General features: G+C 38.0%; 1 protein-coding gene and 1 long non-coding RNA gene across 9 annotated transcripts in view; one reads left to right on the top strand and one right to left on the bottom strand.

Moving 5' to 3' along the window:
• Positions 1-8527, bottom strand: part of USP53 (ubiquitin specific peptidase 53) — a 49500-nt gene extending 40973 nt beyond the window's left edge. Inside the window, exon 1 of one of the 2 annotated variants that reach the window (XM_032462540.1) lies at positions 8393-8527. The gene's annotated coding sequence lies outside the window, so the exon portion shown is untranslated. Of the gene's footprint in view, positions 1-8238 lie in introns of both variants that reach the window. The other variant, XM_032462533.1, reaches the window with a different exon arrangement.
• Positions 7757-13670, top strand: part of LOC106729726 — a 280510-nt gene continuing 274596 nt past the window's right edge. For 4 of the 7 annotated variants that reach the window (XR_004313487.1, XR_004313484.1, XR_004313486.1 and 1 more), the window contains exons 1-3: positions 7757-7962; positions 8311-8775; positions 12931-13010. This is a non-coding gene — a long non-coding RNA (uncharacterized LOC106729726). The remainder of the gene's footprint in view (positions 7963-8310; positions 8776-12930; positions 13011-13670) is intronic. The other 3 variants (XR_004313489.1, XR_001366139.2, XR_004313490.1) reach the window with 3 other exon arrangements.

Genomic DNA, 13670 nt, shown 5'->3' with positions numbered 1-13670 from the left:
CTGCTGTAAATTTTTTCTTCTATTTTTAAAATGGAGAGGACTAGGCTACATGGAATTTATTCAAGTTCTAACAACCAATGATTTTATTAGGCTACTAGAATAGTCTAGGTAAATGGTAATGATACCTTAAATTGGACTCATTAAAGCTATTATGGTGGAATTGTGTTCCCCTCTCAAAAGATACTCTGAAGTCCTAGCCTCTAATCCCTGTGAACATAACTTCATTTGGAAATAGGGTTTTTGCAGATGTAACTGGATTATGATGAGATCATCAGGATGGGGGCCTAACCCAGTAAGACTAGCAGAAGTCATCAGAGTAAGAAACAGACACAGAGAGAACACCACGTGCTGATGACAGGCAGAGGTTAGAATGATAAAGCTGTAAGTCAAGGACACTAAGAATTGACAGCCACCACCAGAAGCTGGAAAGTAGCAAGGAAGGATTATACACCGAGCCCTCAGAAGAAACCAATCCTGCAAACACCCTGATTTTGGACTTCTAACCTCCAGAACTGTGAGAGAATAAATTTCTATTACTTCAAGCCACCCAGCTTGTCACTTTGTGACAGCAGCCCTAGGAAACTAATACAATAGCTGACAAAGCCAGGAGACTCCTTTATTTGTTCTTTTAAGTTTATTGGGTTTTCTTGATCATAAAATAGTATTTGTTTTTTATATAAATTTCTACGATACCATATAAATATAACATAAAGAAAATTAGAAATATCTAAATCCCACAGTAGTAGAGAATCATTGTTAATAAAGCTAATGAAATATACTCTTAATAGTATCTTTGTCTAGCCATCAAACTATAAAGTGAAATTTCACTTTAACATCTTTTCACTGACAAACAATATAGCTACTCAAGGACACACAGAAGATTGTTCAATGATATATTACAACTGCTCATCTTACTAGTAAATATTATTTAAGCATTTATATTAGACAACTAGATAGCAAGCTTAACAGGTACATAGTAAGCTGAAGCAATAAAAAAATTCATCCATTATACAGCTCTCATTTTTGTAAAGTTCAAGGATTATATTAAGAAAGATAATTGAAGAATGAGATGTCCTTTGATATAGAAAACCACTGTCACTCTACAAATGGAGGAACTAGAGAAGACTATATTAGAAAATTTACAAAACAAACACAGAAAATAAAATTAAAGTAACAAGGACAAACTAAACCACCACCAAACCCAGCAAATTCTAAGTTGTTTTCAGCATTTTGTACTTTTTTGCTCAATTTCTTTGTGTCCAATGAAAAACTGTGCTTCATTTCTTGTGAATTTTACTAATCACTAGTTTCCACTGGTGACTAGAGAAAGACAAGAGCACACGTATACCCAGAATACAGAGTATGACATTAAAGGCTATGGCTTACGTTTTAAGACATGATCTTCAGAAGAAAATTATGCCAAAAAAAAGAATAAAATAATGCCATTTTCAGCAACATGAGTGGACCTGGAGATTGTCTTCCTAAGTGAAGTAAGCCAGACAGAGAAAGAAAAAAAGCATATAATATCACTTACATGTGGAGTCTTAAAAAAAAGACACAAATTAACTTTTTCACAAAACAAGCAGATTCACAGACATAGAAAACAAACTTATGGTTACCAGGGGGAGGAGGTGAGAAAGGATATATTGGGAGTTTGAGATTTGTAGATAACTAACTACTATATATAAAATAGGTAAACAACAAGTTTATACTGTTTATCTCACGAACTATATTCAATATCTTATAGTAACCTATAATGGAAAAGAATATGAAAACAAATATATGTATATGACTGAAACATTATGCTGTACACCAAAAATTGCCACAACATTGTAAACTGACTATACTTCAATTTAAAAAAAGAAAATTATGCCAAAGCAGGCATAACCTAACATTTCTTTGCCTTGACAAACTTAACTCTAGCTCTACCTATATCTCTTTCCCATCTTAGCTGACAGTAAGTTCATTATTCCAATTGCTCAGAACAAATATCTTGGTATCATCTTTGACATCTTTTTTTTTTTTTTTTGCTTATCTCGGTCAGAATGTGGCCAATTCTCATCACCACCACTTCTACTATTCTAGTCTTAACCATCATCAAATCTTGCCTGGATTGCTAGAATAGCCTCCCAGCTGTCTCGTAGCTTCTACCCTGACCCCTGACCTAAGATTAGACAAAGAGATCCTTCTGAAATTAAATCACAGTGTCATCCCTCTGCTCAAAATCTTGCAGTAGGTCCTTACCCAAAACCCAAAAAGTCTTTATAATGGCCTATAAAGCTCATACTACATGTTAAAAGTAAACAATACTTCTATTTTCTCACACCACTTCTGAGACCAGATGTGTGGGTTTTTCCACAACAAGCAGCAATACTCCAATTCTCAGCAGACACCACAATTTAACTCAATTTGATCTACCTGGAGTTATTGTCAAGATTCCACAAGCCAAGGGCTCAGTTCAACTAGACTGACCCCCTACTTCAGACACCAACCACAGGTCCCAAGTTGTCACCTGCACTTCTGATCCACTGCCAATAAATTAGCGGTTCCCACAACCCCTTCCACGGATTTAATTAACTTGCTAGCACCACTCTGGAAAACAGCTTACTTGAGTTAAGTTTATTATAAAAGGATACAATAACTCAGAAACAGCCAGAAGGAACAGCTGCATATGGCAAAGTATATGGAAAGGAGCATGGAGCTTCCATGCCTTCTCAAGAAACACCACATCTCCAGCACCTCAAGCTCACCTACCCAAAAGCTCTCTGAACTCCCTCAGTTAGGATTTTTTATGGAGGCTTCATTACATAGGCATGCTTGATTAAATATTTGACCATTAGTGAGTAGCTCAATCTCCACCACTCTCCCCTCCCTGCAGGGAGGGCAGGTGGAGCAGAAAGTTCCGATCCTCTAATCACATAGTTAGTTCCCTGGCAAACAGCCCCCATCCTGAGGCTAGCTCCAGCCTCCAGTCATCTCCTTAGCACACACACAAAAAAAACACTTTGGAGATTATGAGAGTTTTAGGAGTTGTGTGCCAGGAAACACTAGAGACCAAATATATGTCTCTTATTATGTAACGCCTGCCCATCCTCTCCCCTCTAACTTCATCTCTAACTACTTTCCATTTACTTTCTCCATTTCAGCTACCTGGGCCTCGTTATTCCTGAACAAACCGTGCAAACCCCTGCTCTAAAAGCTTCACACTCTCTCTTCCTCTGCCTGGAATACACTCCTCTTGATACCCACTTGGGTTCTCCCCGGTTCACTTCATGACTGCCTTGCTCGAAAATCACCTCCTACATGAGGCCTATATTTATTTAAAATTGCAACCCACTCCACATGCCCAGTTCCCCTTGCCCTGCTCTACTTTTTCTTTTCTTCATGGTATTCTTCACCAACAAATATGCAATCTAATTGACTTATTATGTTTATTATGTCTCCTCCCAATCCTCTTAGAATGCAAAGTGAATCCTGAGCATCTAAAACAAGGCACAGTACATGGTACCTAGTCATTAAATAATTATTGAATGAAGCTCAGGAAATAAAGTGAAACCTCAACCAACAAACCCTCTGAAATCAGTGTTCCTAACAAAGATGACCTAGGCACTAAGGGTACAGGACAATTCCCCACCACCCAACAGCTAGGTTAGTATCAGTACTATACCAACAGGGAGGTAAAATTATCTTAGGCCCATATAGCAGGACCTTATAAGAGGAAAAGTCTTCTAGGGTTCAAACAGCCTGCTGACCTAAAAACAGGGAGGACCATCATTATCGGGGCAAGAGTTTATTATGCACGCTGAGAAATTTAGAGAATCCAAAGCATGAAGTTACCTGGCAAACAAAGAATGCTCTGATGGGCTCTTTAACAAGGATGAAATCCATGTTCTGATATAGACTTCATGATTCCCAATTCTAACTTTGTGAAAAGTTTCCACCAATACAGCACATACTCAATTACTCAATCATTTTATTTATTTGTTTGTTTGTTTGTTTGTTTTTATTGAAGTACCATGGGTTACAATGTGTCAGTTTCTGATGTACAGCACAATGTCCCAGTCACGCATATACATATGTATATACATTCCTTTTCATACAACTACTCAATCATTAAAAGCAGATCAGTACCATCATCTATAATAATAATCTATATAAAAAAGTTGATAGTTATTGTAAGAATTATAAACCACACATAAAATACCTAATAAATGCCCAAAACATAGCAAGCACTCAGTAAATGCAAGCTAATTATAATGACAGCAAACACAAAATTTTTGACATAAATGATTTTTAACAATGTAATCACACATTTGAATAAAAAGTAAAAGCTGTATTATGATATTTTATACCCCATTTTGTTATCTTTCTCCATTTCTTTAAACTGGTGCATCAATCTTGACTAAAGCCTTAATCCAGATTAGTGGGATCAGATAAATGGTATAATAAAGTTTTAATTTCTAAATTTTAATATCTTTTAAAAGGTCGTTCTTAGTAAAAAATAAACAATTTCACTTATAGAGATATCCTACTTAAAGAAAACTTAAAATATGGAAAATTCTAATTGACAAAAAAATTTTGAGAATGCTTCATTTCACAAGTGGATTCACCACAGTATTATTTTAAACTTCGTGAATTTGAAATTGTAAATTTCATTTGGACTACAGAAGAAAAAACACATTGAAATGTTAGAAGGCAATGCATCAGAAATAAAGGGAAAGCAACACTAAAATAACAAGGTAAGCAACAAAGATTTAATTTAGAAAACTTCAACCTATGTACAACTTTTCAGAAAATACAGAACTTCCTTAATGAAAATTTTAATTCATAAATGACACAATGAAACATCCAGCCATAAACAATAACTAGAGCACTCAAAATAACACCCTTACTTTGTCATCATGTCTCTGGGTTGTGAGAATGCTCTCTTTACCTGCATTCTCATCCCTTGTGCTATGCATCCATTATTCTCCTTACACTTAAAATGCAATACACTATCACCTTCAGTCCCTTAGTTATTCTGTCTTCCCTCTACAGCAACCCAGTATAAATCTTACCAATGGAATATACAAAGTAACACAAAATGAAGTAATCTACTGCCCTTTGTTGGAACAGAAGACAATTCACAGGTGTGCTGTGGTGACTGGGAAGTTGGAAGAGAGGCAGTACCTTGCAATGGCAAGGGTATAAGAAAAAGACTATTTTATCTTTGGAAATTCAGCGCAGTTGTGGGAGCACTGGGAATAACCAGAGATGAGGCTTGGAAAAGACAAACTCATATTTCTGACTACTTTAACATTGTCTTATTAATTTTCCAATGTCTAGTGTCTAGCATAAAAAAAAAAAGGTCAATAAATATCACTTAGTAATTCTGCTAGCTCAGAAAAGCACAAAAAGTCAGTTAAATCTTCCAAATTCCAGAGGAAAAGTATGTCTTCAAACTGCTTTTTGCAGTTCAATAGTAGCAAAACTAGAAGAGTAATATAATTATTTCCAAATTAATTCAAAAATACCATGACCACTAAGGTAATTGACTTTATTCACTAAAACAGCTAAGATATTGAAATATAGTTTATGTTGCATAACATTTTATTTTCTGGTGAATTACGAATATATGAAGCAACTTTTCTGAAGTGACTCATAGAAAACAAAAATTCTTCAATCATATGCAATGGTTTGTGGCACTATTTGTGTCATGGACACCTTAGTGGCCTAATGAAGCCTATGGACCCCTCAGAGTGTTTGTAAAGCATAAAACAAAGTTTATGGCATTGAAATAGGAAAGGAAGAAAGAAAAAAATGTATGAAATTTCAAAGAAAACCAATTATATTAAAATTCAGTTCTAACCACTGCTGATAGAGGACATCTGTTAACTTGGAAAAAAAAAAAAAAAAACACTTTTTTCCTATTCTATTTGTAGTATTTTTATTATTTAAAGAAAACTCATAATAACTTGCCAATATTAGGATATTATATAAAGTTAAAGTTTAAATAACCTCTGAAGATTTTATCTGTGGTAGAATGTTTCTTGTTCCTATTGTGTGCATATACTGTAATGCAAAATTTTCTAAAATCATTACAGCTGTACAAAATTAGTAATGATATACTAATGCTACATATGTATCATCACCAATAGCTAGCTAGCTCTCCAAAGATGACATAAATTAGCACTCTTCCTTCCTTAATCCAAGCGTCTATGAGCAACAATAGGCTAGACTGACCATCTTTTGTGCCCTGGCATACCTAGCACACTGTTCAAAATACTTCCAGATGCAATATATAAGCTACCTTACTATAAGTTGTCTTCAAGGTCTATAATTAAGAAAAACCTTGAGTTAAAGCTGTCAAGTAACAAGATCTGCTCAGTATTTTAGTAACTAAACATCTTTGTAGGACAGCTTAATCTACTGCTTTCTATATTTCAAACATATTTTTGGAAAATTGTAGGGTGAACAATGTACTTTCTAGCACGATATGTTAGTGAGTCCCAAGTAGTATGAGCAGGGAAAATAATACTGATTTTGACTTTTGAATGTGTACATTACCTTAAAATAGAATTTTCACTTTTTACCTCTTGCTAAAACAAGCTTCTAAATGATGATTCCAAAACTGTATTTCTTGATACTACACAGTTTAAAATAAACATTTATTTGACATTAATATAAAAAATCTTGAATCACAGTACATACTAAATAGTAAGTTATGTGATATTTTAAGAAAAAAATAAACTAGGTGGAAAACAGTGCCCTTCCACCGTTAAAATAGCTTTCTTTGTTAAAACTACTTTTGTATCTTTCAGAGAACATAATAATATTAATTAATAACTATTAGTGTCAAGTTCCATGAACTATATACATACATTCATGAAAGATTTTTTTTTTAGTAAATAGGGAAAAAAGGAAAGATCTTTTACATTGTAGGAACAAAACATGTAACTACCTGTGAGTTGAGTTTATAAATAAATTTAATCACCTTCGTGGTTTCTCACCAGTAATCATGAATTTAAACAAACTGCCAGAGAGCTCATTTTAAAAGCCTCTAAAATGTAACATAAAAACAAAAACCTTGTTTTATCAGATTATAATCAACTCCAACCTACAGTGAGTTTGCCTATTTGGAATTCTTATGACAATGGCAGATAAATCATACATTACTTTTGCAAAATTAATTTTAATTTCTATTTAACAAGATTAAGGATATTGCTTCGACCATCATCATGGAACTGAGAATAGAAAATAAAACTACAAGAAGTATTAATTTAGCCAAAAGTTCATTTTGATCAGAATTTGTTGGCATGTTCTCCTCCCTTTAAATACTGAGAATCAGCAATGCTTTTTTTTTTTAAAGAATACAACTAAAAGCGAATCAGACCCTAATCACAAAAGAACCTCCTGAATTTAAACATCCCTCAGAAGTAGCTCTGAAAATTCCTTGCAAAAATATACATATTTCTTCCAGATAAGAAAATATTTGGCAAACTCTGCTAACAAAGCCTTACAATACATTTTGCAAGTATTAATCAGACTTCGCACTGATAAAGAAAACCTTGTAGCAGGATAACAAAACCTCAGAGCACTCTCAGATTGCAGGCTTTAGGAACCCTCCCTGCTACACCTGTGCAAGTACTTCCTGTTCTCCAATGTTGTTTAAAATTAGTTTAATAAACGTCCCATAAGTCGCCATGTAGAAGCTAAACATTAACTTTACAAATTACTACTACCACCCAGAAAATACCAGCCCAAAGATTCTCAAGAATCATCTCTTCTCCAAAGAAGGCAACATAACCACCTGGACAGCTTTAAAATGCTGGTGCTCGGGAGAGGCAATGGCTCGGAAAGTGAGGGACAGGCGCCAAGTAAGCGTAATATTCATAATCCTGATGCACTAAGAGAACCAGCAGGACCCCAAGTTCAGCTCCTTGCCGGCCCTCAAACACAGCAGCAATTAACAAGCACTACCCAGTAAGTACAGCACCTCCGCCCTCCGTGGGCGCCTCCAGACTGGCCAAAGGCATCTCCGCCAGACCCAGAAAGCGGCGGGAAGGCTGCGTGACCTCGGGAGCCTGAACCCGGGCAACTAGCCCTGAGTCTGCCCCGAGGAGGGTGGGGTGGGGGAGGAGGTCTCGGGGCTGCGAAGGGAGAGACGAAGTCTGGGGCTGGAACGAGGGCTTCACGGTCAGGCCCGTGAGGGTAGCAGGTCGTTGGATCACCACCCAGGGACTAGTTCTGGAGACTTACCTTGAGCTCGGCCCTTTTAGCGAGAGGAGAGCGCGGTCCAGGTAGAGAAATACGGGCCTTCTACTTTCACAGGGCTTCCTCCCGCTGACCCAGCTCCGCCTCAAGCCGACACCAAGCTGACACACCAACAGCCACCACCGTAACCGAGACTCACCGGGAACTGGAGCAGAGGCGACTGGTCTCCGCCGCCCAGAGCTCGACCCTGCGCACGGAGCATGCGCACACGCCTCAACACCCAGGGGCCAGTCAGGACAGTGACACCTGCGATCAACAGGTCCTGGGAGCCCCGCCCCTCTCCCCGCCTCGTCCCCGCCCCGCCTCCTCGGAGCTGGCTCCACCTTCATGGTCCCCGAGTTGGCCCCGCCCCCCCCGGCTTTCCCAACCCGCAGAACTGTATTCCCGCGGGGGTTCGATGAGGCGCGCGATCCAGTTGAGTTACTCTGAGGCGCGAGATCCCGCGAGAGCAGGAGCTTGACCATTTTTCCTAAGGCGGGAGCGGAGCCCTGGGGCCTAGCTGGCGGAGAAAGGTGGCTGCAGGTTAGTCTGTGTGGTGTAGAGGGAAGGAAGGGATAGTTCCTCAAGTGGATGTGATGATTCCTGTGCTCTTGGTCATTTATTCAGCATTTTCTAAGGAAGCGAATCCCCCAGGCCTGGACTTTTAAATTAGGTGTTACCTCAGAGAAAACCGTCTGTATTGCCTGGCATCGAAACCCTATGCGAAGACACAATTCCCTTTAGCTTTCTGTGAATTATTAGGATCTGTTGGCAGTTAAATGGCTTCCATTGGCATGAATATATGTTCCCCAACTGATTGTTTCGTGACTGTTAATAAAATGAAAGATTTAATAGACATGTTGACCCGGTTAATGGTGTGAGAAAAATTTGGTTAATTTTTGTGAGAAAAATTTGGCTGCTTCCTTCGTGTGCTTTCAACAGGGGTTTTAAGTTACAAGCTAATGCTTGGGAAACAGGCTAAACTGTTTTGTAATAACTTGTTTCTTAGGAATAGTAATAAAGAAAATCCCACTGTCCTCTTTAGTATCAAAGATCCCTCTCAATAAGTAGTAAGTAAGGTTTTGGAACTTATTTCAAAGCTGGTGCAGGTAGAACATACAGATTACAAAACTGATTTAAGTAAACTCGTAGGTAACGCTAAACATTTATTTGAAGAAACAGGATAAAGAAACATTTTAGGTTGATATGGGCGAATAGTATCTGAGACTGAACGAATGAGAATTTATTGAGCATTTACTACGTTCTCTTTACTGAATTGGGCACTGAAGAAAATACAGTGAAATTTAAGATACAGTTCCTGCTTTTGGGAAATTTAACACTTTTAGAGGAGGAGGAGAAAATTATATTTAAAAAACAACACCGTTAACTCTCCCCTTGGTTTCCCTAGTGTCACTTTCTCCTTGTTCTGAAGCTAACCCCTCAATTCACTTTAAATACTTTTCTTCTTATGTGTGTCCTCTGTGTTCCCAAACTCTCCATTTTCTTTTATTGTTACTCCTCCTATCTCCTTGCTCAGTCTCTTCCCCATGATGGACTTACCTACCTTACTTACCTACCAGGTGTCCTGGGCACAAAGGACTCCTAAATGTGTATCTTCAGGTTGGGCCCTTTTAATTAAGCAGCAGCATCTTCACTTGGATTTCACACAGATACCTCAAATATGTCCTGAATTGACATGAACATCAGTTTTACCATTTCCTACTCCCAGTGCCATATCTCTTCCCCCCCATCTGGAACCTAGCCTGCTTTCATTCCCTGTTTCAGATAATAGCACCCAGATGCCCAAGTCAAGAATCCATGGATACCCCTATTATTACATTTCCTTCATTTTCCCTATCCTAATATCAAATTCTATTGACTTATCTCTTTAAGGATCTCTCAAATCCACCCTCTTTTTAATCTCCACTCTCGCTGTCTTAATCCATCAAGTAATCATCTCTCCCGACTCATCTCCCTTGGACTGTTGCTATAGCCTCTAGATTTCCCACTCCAGTCCAAACTCCATTCTATTAATAATTTTTCTAACATGCAATTATGAGCATGAGATTCCTCTGCCAAGATTTTTTCAGGGGTTCCCCATCCCCTTTGTGATCTGACCCCGGACATTTAATCTCATCTCCATTCTCGCCCATTTACTCTACACTAGCTGTATTGAACTCCCTGCCCTTCTATGATCCTACTAGGTTCTCTCAAGATCCTTTAGGTCTCAGTTGAATACTTTTTCCTCCATGGAACCTTTCATAGCTCCCTGAGACAGACTTGCCCTTCGTTCACCTTTTTGGACTTATTTATAACAATTACGTTGTACTATCATTATTTGTTTGTATCTGTAACTGACAGAACAATCTCCACCTCCACTCTTGAAAAATAATTTGAACTGTGAATAATAGTCATACTGTCTCCCTTCCTCATTTAGAGATTATAGAAGAATGCCCTTCAGTTCACCCTGCTCAAGAATTTGACTAAACCCTGACTCTACACTTTTTTAATCATATAATTTCAAACTTCCTACCAGTTGTTGGCATATCTAAGTACTGAGTTTTAAAGGATAGACTTACAATAGATCACAAGTTAAACATCTGAAACAGAGAAAAAAAGGAAAATTGACAATGCACTGCATTTTAGGATAGGAGTTGCTCCCAGAAAACTTTGTAGTTAGAAATGTCATGACATAGGTTTTAAATGTATTGCCTCTGAAAATTACTATTTGTTCTTGAGGGATATGTGTGTATGTTTGATTCAATAGTTATTTATTGGGTGGGCCCAAATTAATGAAGAAGGATGTCTGCACCTCACACTGGCTTGAGATCATGAAAGAGAATAGGCTTGGAATGCCAAAGACCACCTTATATTGTTTGGCTGAGACCTAGCCAAAGTTTACATTATCAGCACCACCACACTTACACGCCTGTTACTATTATTCTGGAGTAATCATAACTCAGACTTTGGGAGATGTACCACCTTGTGACTATATTCACCCTATCACTGATAAGTGGTAGGAATAACAAAATTCTACCCTGTGATCCAGTAGTCCCAGGAGATAATCAACAGCTAAAGGCCTGTCGAACATGACTGAGCTGTGTAGGGTAAGCATAGAGAAGAAGTAGCTGAATGGCTGACTCAGGATTAGATACAAGGCAAACTCCTATTTTCCTAAATGCATTAGGGATATATTGAGTGCTGACAAGCTTCTAGAGAGCAAGGACCATGTTTTTCATTCTTGTATTTCCAGGGCATAGCACAGTGCCTGTCACAGATACTTAAATGTGTTCAGTGGAGAGAGTGAAAAACTAGAAGTTTTGTTGATTTTTTAGAGAACAGAGACATCTGTGTGGACCAAAATTGTTGAGGAAGGATTCTGTGGGAGACCAGATATGAGTTTCAGCTTGGAAGGTTCATGGGTAGGCACATTTGAAGGCTCTGAGGAGGAGACATGACTGCTTAAGAGCAAAGTTTTAGAAATAGGAATGAACATGGCCAATGCAGGGCTATAATAGGAAGCCTTTGTAATTTCTTGAACAGGATGTTTAGTTTGGAATTATATACAGAAGACTTGTAGGGGAAATTGTAGTGAGGCAAGAAGATGAGCTAAGCCAGTGCAATTCCAGAGAAATCTTCAGTCTGTGACTTGATGATGAAGCCAAGAAGAAAAATCTAGTCTCTATCGACCACTTCCTCCTTGACTCATATCCCAGTTTTTGTAACATTATTCTCTCTTGTGGCTTTCATCCAACCTCTTTGGTTGTTCCTTTTCAATCTGCTTTTCTCTTATACTTTCCAGTCTACTTTTAACTTCTAAATGATGGTGTTCCTCAGTGCCTGGTCCTAAGATCTCATTTATCCTCGTGGTTTTAAATCTGTTTCCCACACAGCAGCAAAGTAGTCTATTTAAAATGTCAACATGTTACTCCCCAACGTAAAAGTGTTCAGTGACTTACTATTTACATAAAATAAAATCCAAATTATTGCCAAGGCCCGCAGACCCCTGAATGACCTATCCTTACCTCCCTAACAACATCTCATGCTATTCAAGGATTTTGGAGTCTTTATTCTCTATGCCTAGAACAGTGTCTCCCAGGGAACATCTGGCAAAGGCCAATACGTTTCTGGTTGTCACAGTTAGGGTGGGGAGGGGGTACCACTACTGGTATCCAGTCAGTTGAGGCCAATGATGCTGTTCAACATTCTACACTGGACAAGTCAGTCCCCCACAACAAAGAATTATATGGTCTAAGATGTCAGTAGTGCCAAGGCTGAGAAACCCTGACCTACAACACCTTCCCCTGAGTCTCCAAGTGGCTGAATCCTTTTCATTTTCTATGCTTCAGTTTTAACTTCATCTTCTTATGAAAGTCATCCTTGACCTAGAACTCCCTACTTATCTCTATCACAGTGTTCTGTTTACTCATATCATGTTTTACAACCTGTGGTTATTTAGCTTATTTATTTGGTTACTTGTTTATTGTCTTCTTCACTATCTAGGAAGCAAATCCTGTGAAAGGCCTGTCTCTCTTGACCATCATTCTGTCTGTAAAGTTTATTACAGTGGCACAGAGTAGGCATCAATAAAGAGATGTTTGACACCTGAGTTAGTATCTACAGTAAGTCACTGAATGGAAACTGCATAAGGCTTTCTTTTCTTCCTTTTCTTTTTTTCTGTATAATTAAAATACACAGTTCCCAAGAGAGCAGAGTGAAGACACCTGGAAAGAAGTTGTCATCACTAAGAATGTCTTCTGGAAGACTGCTTGTTTGCGGTCAGTATTCAGATGTGCTTTACAAATACTATCCTATCCTACGTAGCTTCTCACAATCAAAACTATAAGTAGAGTCATAATATGGCCAAATTAACTAATGTCTATGAGATGATAAAAATCAGTCAGGAAGGAAAAAAAGAAATAAGGGACATAGTACCAAAAATGGGATAAAATTATAATAGTTTTGCTCAAGTAATCTCTAAAAAGTTTTTAAAAACCTAGTTTTTTAATATGTGCACCTCAGAAAAAAGACTGTTTCAAAAATGTATTTGGAAGTGTCTGGTTAATAATACATTTCAGTTTTTTTCAACTGACAAAATATGTATTGTGGACATATATTGCTTTGCCTTTTCCTGCTTTCAGTAATAGATCCACAGGATGAGCATAACTCCATGTGAGGAATTTCGCCATTTTCTGGCTGTGGTGATTGGTGCATGAGTGATTCAAGCTAATCAGCATTCTTACCCAGGAATTTTCAAATTAGTGCTTGCAGAGAAGATCCCTTTTGTCTCTGATTGCAAAGCTATAAAAATGTGAGCTCAGAGGTGCTTGTGGCAAGGTGCCTTGTCATTTATAGTATCTGGTCTGAAAAAATAAGGCCAATATGGGGGGAGGGAGGAGAGAGAGTCGCCGAGGGTCCTCAGTACTCTTATAATATAG

This window comes from Camelus ferus, chromosome 2 (genome assembly GCF_009834535.1).
Source record: "Camelus ferus isolate YT-003-E chromosome 2, BCGSAC_Cfer_1.0, whole genome shotgun sequence".
In the NCBI taxonomy this organism is placed as follows: domain Eukaryota; kingdom Metazoa; phylum Chordata; class Mammalia; order Artiodactyla; family Camelidae; genus Camelus; species Camelus ferus.
Note: the sequence above shows the minus strand (reverse complement) of the source record. Positions and strands in the feature narration are given on the sequence as shown.